At 40.9% G+C, this 16937-nt stretch overlaps 1 protein-coding gene across 2 annotated transcripts in view; it reads left to right on the top strand.

Moving 5' to 3' along the window:
• FBXW4 (F-box and WD repeat domain containing 4) overlaps positions 1 to 16937 on the top strand; it is a 112610-nt gene that overhangs the window by 25659 nt on the left and 70014 nt on the right. The window lies entirely within an intron of this gene.

Genomic DNA, 16937 nt, shown 5'->3' on the forward strand with positions numbered 1-16937 from the left:
CCCCCAGTATCCCTTCTCCCCAGCAGGAACCACAAGCTCTTCCACACTTGCTCTGTCATAATATTTACCTAGCATCTTTCTCTTCCCACCCCCCACCAGGTGATAGATGGTAAGACTACAGAGACTGCTACTCTCTAAACCTGGGTTAGAGTTACTCTTTTTATAAGAATGAATCTCTCCTTCCCCCTCCAGCCTCCTCCTTTTCATTCTATAGAATCTTTACCTTCCCTCCTGATACTTTCCACAGCTTCCTTTCAGATTTTTTTTTCCAAGAATTAGAACCGATTAGCCACGTCATTAATTCTTCAATTTGACGGCTGATATAGCAGGGACTGAAACACACTGCTGATCCCAGAGAATGGAGACCCCATTCTTTAGCATACTGACATGGGAGAAGTTAATTAAAATTCCACAGAGTGAAGGTGTCGGCTAACCTATAAACCTGTCGATCTTTAGAACAAATTATTCTGGTAATCTTAAGAAAGAGAGAAGGAAAGACCAGGAGACAGGGAAAAGATCCAGTGTGGAAGCATAGGGTTAAAATGGGCAACCCATGTCTGTTCTCTTTCAGTCCTCCTTAATACTGTCTTCTTCCCAAACCAGTTAGCTCATCTCAGGATTCTATTGGCTAACTTCTTGCAAGGAATTGGGGAGGAGAGGTAAAGCAAGTGCTGCTGGTTCTCTGATATGTCAAAATTCACACCAGATCAGGGAGATCAGATGAGGCTCTTTAGGGCTGGAGATATCACACCATATCTATTTAATTCTGAGGGATTAGTTTTCATGGACAAGAATGTAGAAAAGCACACACACATCTCAGTATTCCACCTGGTAAGATTTTACCTGCTACTGGAGTGTAATATAGTAGCTGCTGAACAATTGTGTTGCATTGCACTACCCTCACAATTAGGGGACAAATATAGGCTGAATGTCAGTTTGGGCCAGCAAATTCAAGTCTGACCTTGGCAAAAGACCTAGTTAGGGACTATTTGGTAAATACTCAGTTCATACTTACTACAATAGTCAAAGCTTTGTCATCTGTCCTGGTCTTATTGCTTCTCATCACACTGCTCTGTTCTGGATAGTCTAGAATCTCCTTGTTTCGTTCAGTGCGTTTTTCCTGATCCTGACCATCTTTAGGATCATAATTTTCTCCTATTAGTAGATTTTTATTTCAAAAGTCTCTTTTCTTTGAAAAAGAGGAGAGGACTTTGCTGTAGCTGGTTTATGGTTTCTTGAAATGGCTTTTTCTGATTTCCCATACAGCCTATTGAATTTTCTTTGGGGAGAGTTTGAGATTGGATCTTGGTCATCATATAATAGCCTAGTTGCAGACTATGTGAAATTCTTTACAATTACCCCTTTCAAATATTCACTGAGTCTTATTTCCACCTCCATTGTAGTTCTACACCAATGCTTCATCCCAATTAGGAGTGATTATGGATTCTTGAAGGACATGTTAGGTAGAGTATAGGCCCCGTGACTGATTGTATGTCTGTCATCTAAGGACCTGCCTTTTTAGGTTTGAAGAGGTTCAGCACTAAAGTACCAGTCACCAGGTGATGAATTTTTTGGCCACTGCACTTCTGTGAAACCATTTATGGAGGAGTTATTGGTCTTGGTGGATGGAGTCCCATATTAATGAAATAAGGGTATTCTTGAAGAATTGAAGTAAGGATTTCTGTTCTTTTCCTGCTGTCACACTCAACTTTTCATCCTTACGCAGAAGCAAATCCTTCTTACTTTATCTCCTAAGAACCTTCCTCTAAACTTCCCTGGGTCTTCTTTGCCCTGGATGGTACCATTCTCATTTCTAGCAATTTACTTCTCAGCTGTTAAAGAGACTGCCCTTAGGTGCTGTGAAATTTGTCATTCTGAATTTTCTTAGCAGAGGAATCAGGAGACTTGGTTTTGGCCCCAGTTTGACCACTATCTAGTTGTATGTAAGTCATTTAAAATCGTTAAGCCAAACCAAATAGAATGTTGTGTAATTATAATGACAAAGCTTGGTCATGGAGAAGAGTTGAGAGAATGTATTATTTCCCTCCCTTCATTGCAGAGGTGGGGGACTATGTTGTAGGATGATGGTACCTATAATGTTAAACATTGGTTTTACCGAACTTCCTTTTTTCCTCTTTCTTTTTTAATCTTTGTTTTAACAAGAGATGTCTCACTCAGTAGGAGCCAGTGGAAATGAATTAGATGTAAAAGCAAAAGTAACCAGTAAAAATATTAATTAAAATTAAGAACATTGCTAAAATATATGTAAGACAACTTCTTCATACATAAAATGAATACTATTTTTGCATAGCCTACCTCATAAGGTCATTGATAAGATAAATGAGAAAATGTATAAAAGAAGGTTATAAAAATTGAAAAGCACTAAAAAAAAATCACTAGGTGTTTATTATTGAGAGTCATCATGGAGTATTAGATACTTTTCCAGCATGTAGCACAGTCCTCAACCATAGTAAACACTGATTGATTAACTGATTTGAAGACCTGGGTTCAAGTTCTGCCTCTGACACATCCTAGCTGTGTGAACCTGGGCAAGTCACTTAACTTTTCAGTGCCCTGGGCAACTCTCCAACACTGTTTGTTGTAGAGCAGTTATTAATTTGTTTGGAAGAGGTTGTTTCTTCACTGGGAGCTTATTATACCAGTGAAATCACAGATCTGGAATCTGTGTGTGTGTGTGTGTGTGTGTGTGTGTGTGTGTGTGTGTACATAAAATTATAAGCATTGAATTTAAAGCTGGAAAACACAAAAGTGGTGATCTTGTCTAGCTTCCTACACAGATAGGAGGAGTTAGTTTTTAGCAGATGCATCAGGCTCCCTAGGTTACTGTCTTCCAACCTTACTCTTTCCTAGTCATGCCTTGGATGACTTTTCTGTAGTTTTCTTTGGATTTGTCAGGTTGGGGTCTATGTGGCTATTTGTATCTAGCATTCCTAACTTCTCTCCTTTTCTTTTTGTTGTTCTTGCCCTTGCTGGCCACCTCCTCTTCTCCCTCCCCTCTCCTCTCCCTGTTGAATGTTGTCTGTCAGTGTCATTAATGTGATGGTTCCTTTTCTCTCTCCTTGACGAATGATGAGGCAAAGGGAATCTAGCAGAAAGCAGACCCACAGGAAGATGACAGTTCCTCTCCGTCACTGTATTTGCTGAAATCTTTTCCTTCAGAAAAACTAACCTTCTCCTTTCCCTTCCCCCCACCATAAGCCTCACCACTGGAAGCTTATAATTCCTCTAGAATTATAAGAATTAATTTAATTTCAGCAAATTAATTATTGTAATCAGCAGGTATTTTTTAACCTTCCTCTGTGTGTCCAGGATTGTGCTACTTTTGATTGCCATCCTAGTTGAGGATTTAGAAGAGGTCTAGGATATTTGGGTGACTCAAGATGCTCCTGTCTTTAGGCTCCTTACTTTTTTAATTAAAATCATTTAAATAAAAACTGAAAACTGAAACTTTTATTTTTTAATGTCTTGTCCAAGGGTTCTTTTATTTTTCTGTCTTATACATTCAGTTGCCCAGAGTATGAAATATAATCTTCTAAGTCTGAGCCCCATTTGGGGTGCTAGTGACTGAGAGCAGGCAAACAGTGAAATCTCATGTGGGCCACATTACTCTGTCTTTTTTTCATGGCTCCTTGCTCTCATTCTGATTAGACAGCATTGGGCCGAAGGAAGTTTGTATATTTAATACATACAATGTATACTTTGTAAAAAGTAGGTGATTAATGTTTTGTTGACTTGTGTTTGTAGCACCTAGTAGTGCTAGACTTATAGTCAGTGCTCAGTAAATAGTGAATAAATCAGTCAACAGGCATTTATTAAGCTCCTATTATGTGCCAGGCATTATGTTAGGCAATGGGAATCCAAAAATAAAAATGAAACAGCTCCTGCCTTTGCCTTAATGATTACTATGTCTTTAGGGGGTCAGTAGCTGAGACAGAGACCTTCTTCAATTTCTGAAGCCCTCATTCCACAAAAGCTGCTTACTTGGTTCATTCCGGGATCTAGCCCATCTTTATTGTGTTCTGTCATTCAGGGGCCAGCTTAAGTCCAGTCTCCTCCATGGAGCCTTCTCTGATGATGCCAGCTCACAATTATCTCTTTTCTGAACTCCAGAACTAATAGTTGGTATTTAACAAGGGCTTGTTGAGTTGAATTAAATAGTTGAAAAGTTGTAGTTTCCTTATTTACTAAATTTGAAGCCTTGTAAGAGCTTAAGATCTAGACCAGATGGCCCTCCTATACCAACTTCTGATTGACCCAACTCTTTCTGATTTGCTTTTTTCTGATGTACTATGTTCAAGGAAACCAGATAATTATGCTCATTATCAAGTATTTATTGAGCAGACTATCTTCCTTAGCATTGTGATCATATATGTGAATCATTTTGAAGTGCTATAGAAATTCATCTGTTATTATCATTAGCATGTGTAGTGTTTATTGATTGATTTGTAAAGCACTAAGCTAAAGTAAGAGTGAATGAGCTCTAGGGAATGGCCCAAGGGGCTCTCATATGAGTAAAATGCATGAGTTTTGGTAATGGAGTTCATGATATCTTAACTGCTCAGTGACATTTTCTTCCTGGTTTTTAGCTGTGTTTCAAGTGGATAATATTGTTACTGTAGTTAACTTTTCATATAGTCAACAGCCAATAAATTTATTAAGTACTACTATGTGCCAGGCACTATGCTAAGCACTGGGAATAGAAAAAGAGGTAAAAGGCAGTCCCTGCCCTCAAGGAGCTCACAGTCTACGGGGGGAGACAACAAACAAATATTTACAAACTATATGCAGGATAAATAGTAAAAGAATGAAAAAGGAAAGGCATTAGAGGAGTTAGGAAAGGCTTCCTATAGAAGGTGATATTTTAGTAAGGACTTGAAGGAACCCAGTAGCCAGAGAGGAAGAGAGAGAATATTCCAGGCATTGAGGATAAAATGTCTTGTTCATGGAGACCGTTGTTATTGGAAGGAAGAATACATGACAGTTGTTGTTCAGTCATTTCAGTTGTATGTGACTCTGTGACACCATTTGGAGTTTTCTTGGCAAAGATACTAGAGTAGTTTGCCATTTCCTTCTTCAACTTATTTTACAGATGAGGAAACTGAGACAAACAGGGTTGAATGACTTGCCCAGGGTCACACAGCTGGTAAATGTCTGAGGCCAGATTTGAACTCAGGAAGATGAGTCTTCCTGACTCCAGGCTTGGGATGCTATCCACTGCACCACCTCGTTGCCCTATATGTAGTAGGGAATAAGGTATAAGAAGACTGGGAAAGGTAGGAGTGTGCTAGGTCATGAAGGGTTTTGAATACCAAACCCTTCTTTGTATTTGTATTTGATCCTGGAGGTGATAGGGAGCCACTGGAATTTATTAAGTGGGGATATTAGTATAACATGGCCATACCTGCATTTTAGGAAAATCACTTTGGCAACTGAATTGAAGTTGGGTCACAGTGGGGAAGAAACTTGAGGCAGGCACACTTTTCAGTAGGCTGTTGTGATAGTCCAGGTGTGAGGGGATGAGGGCCTGCACCAGAGTGGTGTTAGAGTTAGAGAGAAGGGGGCTTACTCCAGATGTTGCAAAGGTGAAATTGGTAGGCCTTGGTAACAGATTTTTGCATTAAGAGATAGTGAGGAGGTGACAGCTAGATTATGAGCCTGAGGGACTGGGAGGATGGTGTTGCTCTGGAGAGTATTTAGGAAGTTAGGAGGTAGGGGAAGATTAAGGGGGAAAGATACTGAGTTTAGATTGGAACACTTTGACTTTAAGATGTCTACTGGACATCCAATTTGAGAATGTCTGTAAGGCCATTGGAGATGTGAGATTGGAGGTCAACAGAAAAGTTAGAGAAGAACTGGTAGATTTGAGAATGATCAGCATAGAGATGGTAACTAAAACCACAGAAGTTGATGAGATCATCAAGTGAAGTAGTACAGAGAGAGAAGAGAGAGGGCCCAAGACAGAACCCTGTGGGACATGGACTTTTAGAGGACATGAGCTGGATAAGGGTCCAATAAAGGACACTGAGAAGAAATGGTCTAATCAATAAGAGAACCAGGAGAGTGTTCCAAAAGCCTAGAGAGAGGAGACTATTAAGGAGAAGAGGGTGATCAATGTTGTATCAAAGGCCATAGAGATGTCAAAAAGAATGAGGATTGATAAAAGGCCACTGGATTTGGCAATTAAGAGGTCACTGATATCATTGGAGGGAGCATTTTTGGTGAAATGATGATGTCAGAAGCTGAAGTGTAAGGGGTCAGGAAGAGAGAAGGTGGAGGTGTCTCTTACAGACAGCCTTTTCATAGAGTTTAGCTACAAAGGGCAGGAGAGATAAGGACTCAAGTTAATGGGGATGGAAGGATCAACTGAGGACTTTTTTGAGGGTGGGGGGAGACATGGGCATGTTTGTAGACAGCAGAGAAGGAGCCAATAGACAAGGAGAGACTGAATGTAAGTGATCGAGTAGGGATATCAATTAGTCAGCCAGACATAATTCACTTTGAGAATGAGATATTTAAAAGGATGGTATAGTTGGTACAAAATGTCCCCCATCAAAAATCTCTGACACCGCCTCCCATCAACACCAACAGAGATCAGGGAAAAGTGGATTCAAGTTAAGAGAATCCTCCTATAAGTCCTTTTGCTGAAGTCCTCAAGCTCTGCCCCTTAAGTACTGGGGTCCTTGTAGAGCTCTGAATCTCTCCTTAGCCATTGCTCCAGTTCTGTCCTTAGTTCCTCATGGACTGCCATAAGCCCTTGCAGTCCTGTGGTCACTGAAGATGCAGATGAAAAGGTCCAGATTCTCTTGTTCTCAGAAACTTACAAGGTATTCCTTTAGCCAAGGGAGAGGGGGAAAGGAGGCTGAGGCTCAGGGGCTCCCTTTCCCCTGAGCAGCTTCTCAGGATCTTGGCTGGGACTGCTTTCTCCTGCCTTTCCACTTGCTCAAAATCTTTGGAGTTCTTAACTACCTCCTAATTTTGTACAAATCCCCTAGGCTTAGGGCATTGTCCAAGTCTCCCACACAATTGGAATAGACTTTCTGTCAACATTAGTCTTAGTTCATCAAGGACTTTTTCATCCTTGCTTAGTCTAAAGCCTATGATTTGTTGATTCCATAGAAGTGTTCATACTTGGTTAAGGTATCATGACTTAGTATCTTGGCACTTTACATAGGGATGGGATGATATGATTGATTTACTCAGTTGACCCCACTACCCTTACACAAACAGACATAAATAAGTAGGTTCCCTTCCATCACCCTCACCTTCTATGTTCAGCTGAGTTAGGTACAGACTTGCATTGATACTGGATTCCCAAGGCAGCTGAAACCTATGTTTCACTCATCTTCCCAGCCTAATGTGACTTGTCAGTGTCATACAAGGACATGAAAATTTTAGACTCATCACCATGAGCTGAATAATCTCTGTGGGAATGAGTATCATTCCTCCTCACGTGGCACAGACAGAAGTTAAGGCACAGAGAAGGAAAATAAGCCCCATGCTTCATCTTGGCGTTAGGCTCAACAGGCCACCAAATGGTCTTTCTCTCTCTTTCTTGCCTGCTGCATCGGTGCACTCCCTGTTGGACTGGATCCTGGTCGTGCTGAAGGAGGGCAACATTGAGTTGGAGCAGGTGTCTGGGACACAGCTGCACGTTGCAGGTCTTTGGCTAGTAGCCTGTCTATACTAAGAAATGTTGTAGTTGGGAACTGTTCTCCCTTTTGGGCAGCCAGGATTGAGGGTGTGGTAAAAATAAGGTGCGATAATAGTGGAGTGGGGGGATTTGAAAGCACAGGGATAGGGTGTTACATCCTGCCGCAAACTCTTCTCCTGTGCTTGTCTTATCAATAAAATTCTTTAGCTTGCAAAGCCAACTGCCCTAACAGCCTTTTCCACCAGCCGTGAAGTGCAGTGCTAGAGAATGCCCGCCCACATTACTTACCTGTTCTTTTTTTCTGATAAGGCAGAGGAGCCCACAATTTCCCCTTCCTTTGCTATCACATTCTTTGTTTTCCTCCAAGAACATGCATAGAATCCCTTAACCCAGTCACTTCCCTGTTTCTGGATTACCTGGTGTCACGTGAGCAAGTGTGGTCAGGAAAGTTTCCCAAGACACTTATGCTTGTAATCCCTTCTCTCAGTTCCTTGGGACTATCTCCAAATTGTGTCATTAGGGAAATATATGTGTGGTGTAGGTGTAGAGATTTAGTCATGTTATTAAATATATAATATAATTTTGTGGGACTTTGCTCACTGCAGTGGCTTATTTGTTTGTTTAGTTTTTTTGAGGGCATGGAGGGGTGAGTGCAAGCCTTCATGCAATGTACCAATTCAGATTTGCAAAGTGAGTTGAGGCCTCTGGGGGTTTCTCTAAAGTTGCTGTTTCTTCTTACTTCATTCCTTCCATTGGTAAGGGGGGACCTGGAAAGAAAAGCAGTCACTGTGTATTCTTTGGCTTGGGTGTGGGTTTCTGGGGAAAGCAGGGTATCTATGTCCAGTAGCCATGGCTTCAGAAATACAAAGTTTATAGAGTGTGTACATGTGTGCTTGTGGGTATACACCATCTTGTTGAAATATGACTTTTTAAAAAAGTGGGAGCTAACTGTTTCTGTAGTTTTTTTTAAATGATGGCAATGTTGTAAAGAATGGAAAAGAAGCAGCAAATTTTCAAGTTGGATTTGGGGGGTTCCCAGTGGGGTCATTTGATTTTGATTTGTTTGACTTTTTCCTTTTTCCCTTAAGAAGGTTTGAGCCACTGACTTTTGCTCTGTTTGCTGGTGGAGACATAGGGTTTAAGTTAACATCTAACTACAGTAACTTACAGGAGTGAAGGAGAATTCTGATGGATCCTCAGAGGAGAGAGCAGTAGCAGCTGAGGAAAAGAGCACTACCCTGATGTGTTGCTGGTGTGGCCTTTCTGTTACTTACATTGTGGCGTGCTTAGATGGTTGGATGTCTCTGTGACTAACTCCCAGTAGAATTTCTCTGCTTTTCCTTTCCATCAGCGGTGACATAGAGGTCCATCCTGTGGTTTATGGAGTAGAGATGACTTGGATCCTGAGGCTGAGTGATAGCTATGTTTTTCTCTGGCTCTGAGCTGAATAAAGACTTAACCTAGGGAGCCTGACTTCAAATTACTATTCCTGTGATAAGAGAAACCACAAAGGGCATTGTGGGAGTTTGGATGGAAGAGAATGCATGAGAGCTTGGAGAAGAAAGCGCTATGTCTTTCTGAGCTAGTATCGAATTAGGATTATAGCTCAAGAGGAATAAAATTCGATTAAATCTGAATCCCGTATGTTCTAGTAAAAGAACTCTGAGGTCATATTCCTACTGGGATCTATGCTGGGTACCCTCCACCCACCAAGTGAGGTTGTATGATGCACCATAGTACAGACATTACCCTTCTTCATGTTTGAGACTTTAAAGTCCTCAAATACCAGGGTAAAGAATGGAGACTGGGTGGACTTTAGTCTTAGGGGCCAAACCTTTTGATTCTTGACCCACTCTTTTTTTTTTTTTAATTAATTACTTTTAGCTTTCAACATGCACTTCCCCAAGATTTTGAGTTCCAGATTTTCTCCCCAAAGAACACTGAATATAGCCTTAGCTACTCTGGTGTGTTCTGTGAAAGTAAGTAGCTATTTGCAACAGGGGAGGCTTGACCCACCCTTCTTGTTGGCCCATCACTGAGAAGTGCTTGCTTCTGGAGGAGCTATGTGCCTGAGACTAACAACCACATCAGCCCTTCCTGGCCTGGGACTGATGCTGGGGGCTGATTCCTTCCCTGGTACAGCTGGCAGGGTAGCAAAGAGGTGATTAAAACACAAACAAACCACAAAACAAAAACAGTGGCAGCTGCACAGTGTTGCTCTGTGTACAAATTCAACACATGCGAACTTTCCCCCTCCCCATAGGCAGGTGCACACTCCTCAGCTTCTATTCTTACCTTTGAAATTCATGTTCTCTCTCTCTCTCTCTCTCTCTCTCTGTCTCTCTTTCTTTTTCTCTCTCCTTATTTGCTTTTTTTCTATTTTTGTCTCTAAATTTTATAGGATTATAGATTTAGAGCTGAAAGAAACCTCAGAGGTAATCAAGTCTAATCTCCTTATTTTATAGATGAGGAAACTGGGACCCAAAGAGGTTTAAGTAACTTGCCCAAAGTCACACTGAGTAAATGTCATAGTCAGGATTTGATGCCATTTCCTCTGACTCCAAATTTAGTACTTTTTCCCTGTACCACACTACTTGTCTCCCCAGATTCAGTCTCTGTATCTCTATATCTGCAAGTGTCTTTCTGGTTTTTTCCTTTTTTTTTTCCCATTTTCCTCCCATCAGGGGGAGGAAGGTAATTTTCCCGGCCTTAGCTGCTGTTGACTTTTGCTGGGGTTTTGCAGTGCGCCTGTGTTTTTCCACCTTTGATCACCGTCCTGCCGACAGATAATTTAGCAATTGCATCCCAGGGTGGAAGTGTGGAGTTAATGTTAAAATTAGTTTTTTTTTTCCCTTTAAACTTCAGTGGGTGATGAAGCAGAGAGGGAGGTGGGAGGGTGAAGGGGAACCATAAATTCTGAGACTGGTGTATCTGTTCTTCACTAGGTTGTGGAAGCCTCTGATGTCTCCTCAGCACTTTCATTAACATTTAAATTAAGGGTTTGTTTTCCAGTGAGCTTTATAGGCAGAGTCCTTTCATGGCCTGTCACATGCTATTCCCCCCTTCCAAGTTAGTGTGTAATTGTAATCCCTGCCCTGTCCCTAACTCAAGCCTGCAGCCTGGGGTTCAAAGAGAATTCCTAAAGGTATAGGAGGGAGCAGAGTATGAGTGCTCATCATGAAATGATGGAGCTGTGCTGGGGCTCTTTCTCTAGTCTTCAGTTTGTTTGCAGTTTTCTATACGTACATAAAGTGCTCAGGCTATATATCCCCTACCTTGCAGTTCTTTTTTGCCTTTTTCCTGGGGCACTATAGGCAAGTGGTTATAGATGCTGGCTACCTCAGTATGGATGGAATTGTTAATGGGTGACCATAGCATACTTTTTTTTATAAGATAGCTTAGGACTTGGGTTGAATTGCTTCAAGGTACAGACTTTGATGGCTGATCACCCTCCTCTTCCAATTAGATTTGTCTAAACTCTACATTACTCCCATCTTGCTTGAAGATGGTCTCTACCATAGCTTTTTAACTTATTCTCTGATGGGCTCTTTTAGAGCCTACATTTATACATGTGTGTGTTAGCTGGTGTGTGACAGTGGAAAGTACATAGGACTTAGAGTTAAAAACTTGGATTTGAGTCCCAGATTTGCTATTTAACTAGCCATTTGACCTTGAACAAATCATTTCATCTTCCTGTACCTCTCCTCATCTGCAAAATATGATTGCAGAATCAGAGTTGGAAGGGACCTCAAAGGCCATCCAGTTCAAATTGGGCCAAATAAGAAGTCACCCTGCAGGGCACTGAACAAGTGGTCATCGAGCTTTTGATTGGAGACTTACTGAGGGCAGGGCCACTCCCCTAAGGCAAGGTCTTCCACTTTGGGACGCTGTCATATCAAAACCTTTTTCCGTATATTAAGTTTATATATGAAACTTCTACTGATTGCTCTGAGTGCTGCCCTCCGAGGCCAAATAGAACACATGATAACCCTTCAGATGCTGGCAGACAGTTGCCATGTTCCCTGCAGCTCCTCTTTTCTTCACCAGGTTAAGTCCATTCAGCCAATGCTTATGGCATATCTTGAGGCTCTTCACTTTTTTGTTTACTTTCCTTTGGATACTCTCGTGTGTGGAATCATGACACTCATACTACCTGCTACATAATTGTTGGAAAGAAAGTGTTATATAAATTTGAGCTGTTATTGTTATGTGAGTTGAAAGATAAGCACATGTACATATATGTATAGCATACTTAAGATCTATGCTCATAATCTATCTCATTCCTTCACTAGAACAAGCGTTGTATTATCAGGTTATCATGACTTACTTATTTTGAGTATCAATAAAATACATTGTTTTTGAAGATTTTTGGAGTCTGAGGTATTCAGGCCCCGTATGGAGTTTTGGGGAGTAAGCTTACCTCTGCACCTCCTTTCACATAGAACTTTTAGACTGTACTAAGAAGTTTTGTAATCAGGCGCACTTTTATTTTTGGTTCAGGAGAGGTCCATGAGTATATATGAGGCTATTTTATTAGTGCTTAGTTGCTTCCTACCTTGGCAGCTTATGGCCTCATTACTTGGAATTTCACCCTAGGTAGTGAAAGAGGAGGAGGCAGCTATGGTAGAGAATTCCACAGATGATAAAGTTTCAACTCTCAGAGCCTTGGTCATATGAACTCTAAGGTTCCTTCCATCTCATAATCCTCTGCTCCTCTGATCAAATTGTAGAGTGAGGAGATTGAGTAGCCACCACTCCAGGCATTTTCTAATTCCTTCTTCTGGCTGTGTAGGGCCACCCATAGGTGATTTTGGTTTTGTTTATGAAGTTGAACCTCTCACTCTTCATGTAAGTATTAGTCTCTGTTCCAGGTAACTTAATCAGCAGGTGGACATCCTCTTGTTACGGGAACCTGACCATGGGGAGTGTAAAGAGGTGGCTGTATGACCCCTCTGCAGGTGCTCATGAGGCTCGGGTTGCAGGTCTGGCATTCAGACTGTACTAGTAGGTGATTAATATGGAGCAAAGGGTCTGCAGAGGCACAGTCAGGGAGGCTTTGGTTCCTCACTGTGAAGACCTTTGGCTCAGAGACTAAACTGATCTCTGCAGCCTGATTCGGCTTGGGGTTTGATCTGTCAAGGCTAAAGAGGGACCTGATGGTAGGGCGGAAACTTCCAACTTGAACTGACTTATGGCACAGATCCATTCCAGTGGCCATGTCAAGAGAGTACTCGTATATTTTAAAAGGTTTTCCCACCTGCTGTTCATGACACTCAGATGAGTCAAAAGAGAAATGCTAATGAAATAGTGCATTTAGCCATTTAGACTAACTTGGCTTTGTGTATGTATGTATGTATGTATGTATGTATGTATATTTGTGAGCTGGAGGGTCATAGGGTCAAGGATAGAATGTGAGAGAATAAGAAAGCTGATGTATAGCAGCAGGAAGATAATTCTGCTCTTCGGTAGTTTAGTGGCTATCTGGCCATCTTAAGTGAATTTCCATTTGTGGTCATTTGTGGCTCCATTACTTATTTTCTTTTGGTTAAACCAGGGTTCTGTGACTGTTGTGACCACATTCCATGCTCATTGGAACCCTGGTACTGAGTCTTCTGGTCTAGCAGTGTGTAATGATGACTATTTCTTCTAGTGGATATCCTGTAGAACAAGAACATCTGATTTTGTATAGTCAAGGACTTAGGGGCCAAGTAACAAAAAATGTACTGCCCTTGTAATTACATGTGTGATACCCTCTCTGGGACCACCTATCCCTCTAACTGGGCACTTGGGGAGCTGTCTGCTTCTCCTTTTGGGATTCTAGGGGTAATCCTAAGGGTCTGGGGTTTCTAATACTTTTGCTCACCAGATGCCCCACCCTTACCCTTTATATTTTCCGTTGATTATCAGCCAGTAGCGTCAATTAGCTTTTTGGCAAAGGGATTTACTGAGGAGGTATAGCAACAGAGGTTGGTATAAAATATTTTTCCTAAATAGTGAGGGGAAGGGAGTGTACACTCATTCCTTGCATGTACAAAGTCCTGGGATAGTGGGCTCAAACTTATAGTAAAATGGTAGTGAGGCATCAGTGCAGATGTGAACAAAGGGGTACTTCACAGCTCCTGGGGACTGGAAGTCCTTTTCTCCTTTTAGAGAGTCCACATAAGATTTCATTTGGTTTAGCTCCCATCTGAGTTTAGAGGGTCAGTGCTTTTCTCCAGTCCATAGCTATCACTCTCTCTTGTAAGAGGAGGGGTGGGGGCAGGGAGAGAAGGAGGAAAGAAGAGGAGGAAGAGGAGAAAGAAGGCGGAGAAGAGAGAAAAAAGAGGAAACTTTTCTTTGGAACTGGAATTCTTAGTTTCTGAACTTAAAGTCATCCATCATTAGACTGCTTCTGTGATAGCTGTTGATTATTGAACTCCTAGACTGTCTGGCTGTTTTATACATAATCCTATAAGATTTGACAAATTTTTTTCAACCACTCTCAAAATATTTCCTACAAGGCATTTTCTTGTTATCTGCTTTTATCCAGTGACCCAAAGGTATTCTTCTTGAATTGATTAAGGACTTATTTAAACTGATTGGTTGATTCGTATTGTTTTTGGCCTTCTCTGATTTATATTAACGGGGGAGTTTGGGGATGGGAATGGAAGCCCCTATCCTTAAACATTATACTCTGGTAATATAATAGTCTCATTTTTACAAGGGTCTAGATTGAGACCCAAGAGGCTGAAAGCATCTTTGAATGTTCTCTTTCATCCTACTTAGCCAATCAGTTGCCAAGTCCCTAGAATAAACAAATGGAAAAGCATTATTAAGCACTTAACTTTGCAAAGAGCATTATGCTATGTATTGGGGATATAAGTGTAGAAACAAAGACTTCCTTGCCTTCAAAGAGATTACATTTTCTAAAGGAGAAGACAAGCAAAGCAAAATAGTGGCTAGGAGGGTCACTGTGGTCCTTCAGGTTACTGGGATGGTAAAGAGACCATAGGGGAATCGATGTAGATGCCCTATCCAGGAGCTGTGGTAGAGTTGATTTAATCTTGTTTCATGGTTCCAGAACTGGAGGATGGAGGGGGTGTAGAGCAATAAAAGGGTATTCACATGGTAGCAAGGTGGCTTGGAACACTGTGGAGAGGATGGCAGGAGAACAGGGAATTAAATTACTAATCTGTCTTTCAACTTGTTTTCTTGAATCTGTCTATACCTTTTCAGTTCCACTGCCACTATCTTAATTTAGACCTTCATTATCTCTTACCTGACCTATCTTAATAGCCTTCTAACTAGTTTTCTTCCGCTAGGCTCTACTTTCTTCTACCCTGTGTCATCTGTCTATCCTTTAGACTATTGTCAAAGTAATCTTCCTAGTGTACAAGTGATGACATTGCTCCTGATCACTTACTGTGTAAAATGTTATTGATATCTTTCATTTTTATGTCACCTTTATTTCCTAATATATTCCCTCCCCTTTCTCTTCCAGAGTGCTATCCTTAAAAATAAAGGAAAAAAAGAGAATTAGCAGTTCAGTAAAACTAACCAATACATCAGTGAAATTCAACATTATATGCCATGTTCCATTTCCAAAGCAAAGAAAGGAGAAGGTACATTTTCTTAGCTCTTCTTTGGAGCTAAGCTTGACCATTATGAACCATAGTGTTCAGTTTCAGTTATATTTACACTGTTGCGGTCAGTGTATTTATTGTTTTCCACTCTTTCCATGTTGTTGTTGTTCATTTGTTTCAGTTGTGTCTGATTCTCTGTGACCCCATTTGAGGTTTTCTTGGTAAAGATACTGGAGTGGTTTGTCATTTCCTTCTCCAGCTAATTTTACAGATGAGGAAACTGAGGCAAACAGGGTGAAGTGACTTGACCACATATCTCACACAGCTGTCTTCCTGACTACAGGACCGGTGCTCTATCTACTGTGCCACCTCCCTTTCCATACTTCTGTTGATTTGAAGAATCAAGGGAATTATGTATATTTTCTTCTAGTACAGTTCCTTTACATTCATGTGTAACATCTTGTTTAGCCATTCCCCTGTTAATGGGTATCTGCTTTGTTTCCAGTTCTTTGCTACTATAAATGTGCTGCAACAAATATTTTGCTGTATGAAGAACATTTCTTTTTATCTTTGACCCTACTCCCAGTGTTTTCTGGGTCAAAGGGTATGGACATTTTAGTCACTTTCCTATCATAATTTCAAATTGTTTTTCAGAAGGGTTAGGCCATTTAATTTAGCTTTTAAGTAACTTCACGTAATCTGGTACCAGTCTACCTTTCCGGCTTTATTTCATAGAATGATAGAAAAACATTTGAGATATCTATTCTAGTCCTTTTATTTTCCAGGTGAGGAAATTGAAGCCCACAGAAGTTAAATCAAGGTCACACAGGTAGCAAATGATTTGTAATGACAGGTACAGGAGTGGAATATGTTGGTATAGGAATGTGTATAAATAGACTTATGTAGCTTAATTTGGGTTTATTCCATTTTTTATTATACTGTTTTTTTGTTTATACACTTGATGATTGTGTATTACACATTTATGCCTCAACAAGCCATCTAGTGCTTTTGACTTGTTCTTCAGACCACTTCTAAAAGATCACCTGTGCTTGTGAATTAGACATCTGCTAACCTCAGTTCCCCCCCGCCCCACCCCAGCCCCAGCTACCTACCTCTCCATGCTATGTTCATTTGGGAATTTGTGATTGTGAGTTCTTTGGGACTAGGATTTCATTTCCTGTCTCCGGGGTGTGTATATATTTGAGTTCATGCTGCAGTGAAGTTCTCCGTGTGTCAGGGTTACCATATTAGATTGAGAGTCATAAGTCTTACTGCTTTTGCCTAGCCTGTCTTTGCCCCTTGTCTTTTGCAGTGATGTTAATAATAGGTGATCTGTGATGTCCCTGTGGGATAGAAAGGAGTAAGAGGAGGATGGACAGTTGCTTAGATATTTCATTGCAGAAGGTATTCAGAAGGAGAGATGAAGGGAAGAGTGAGAGGAGAGTATGTGTATGCAGATAGCTGCAATAATCACAAAGGGAATACTGTATGGAGAGTGACTGGCCCAGGAAATTGCTTTTTTGTAGAAGCTTTCCTCTTTTCAAAGTTTACTGTGCAAATTGAAAACATATATGGGGCACAAGAAAAGGTGTGATAGGGCAGGTGGGTTACTAGTGGGAAGGTGAGAATGTCAGAGATTCTCAGAGGGGACTTTTCACAAAGAGGAAATTTTTCAGAAATGAGAGAAAACACTGTGGGAAATT

The sequence above is a fragment of the Vombatus ursinus genome, unplaced genomic scaffold, assembly GCF_900497805.2.
Source record: "Vombatus ursinus unplaced genomic scaffold, bare-nosed wombat genome assembly UNPS02009205.1, whole genome shotgun sequence".
Lineage (NCBI taxonomy): Eukaryota > Metazoa > Chordata > Mammalia > Diprotodontia > Vombatidae > Vombatus > Vombatus ursinus.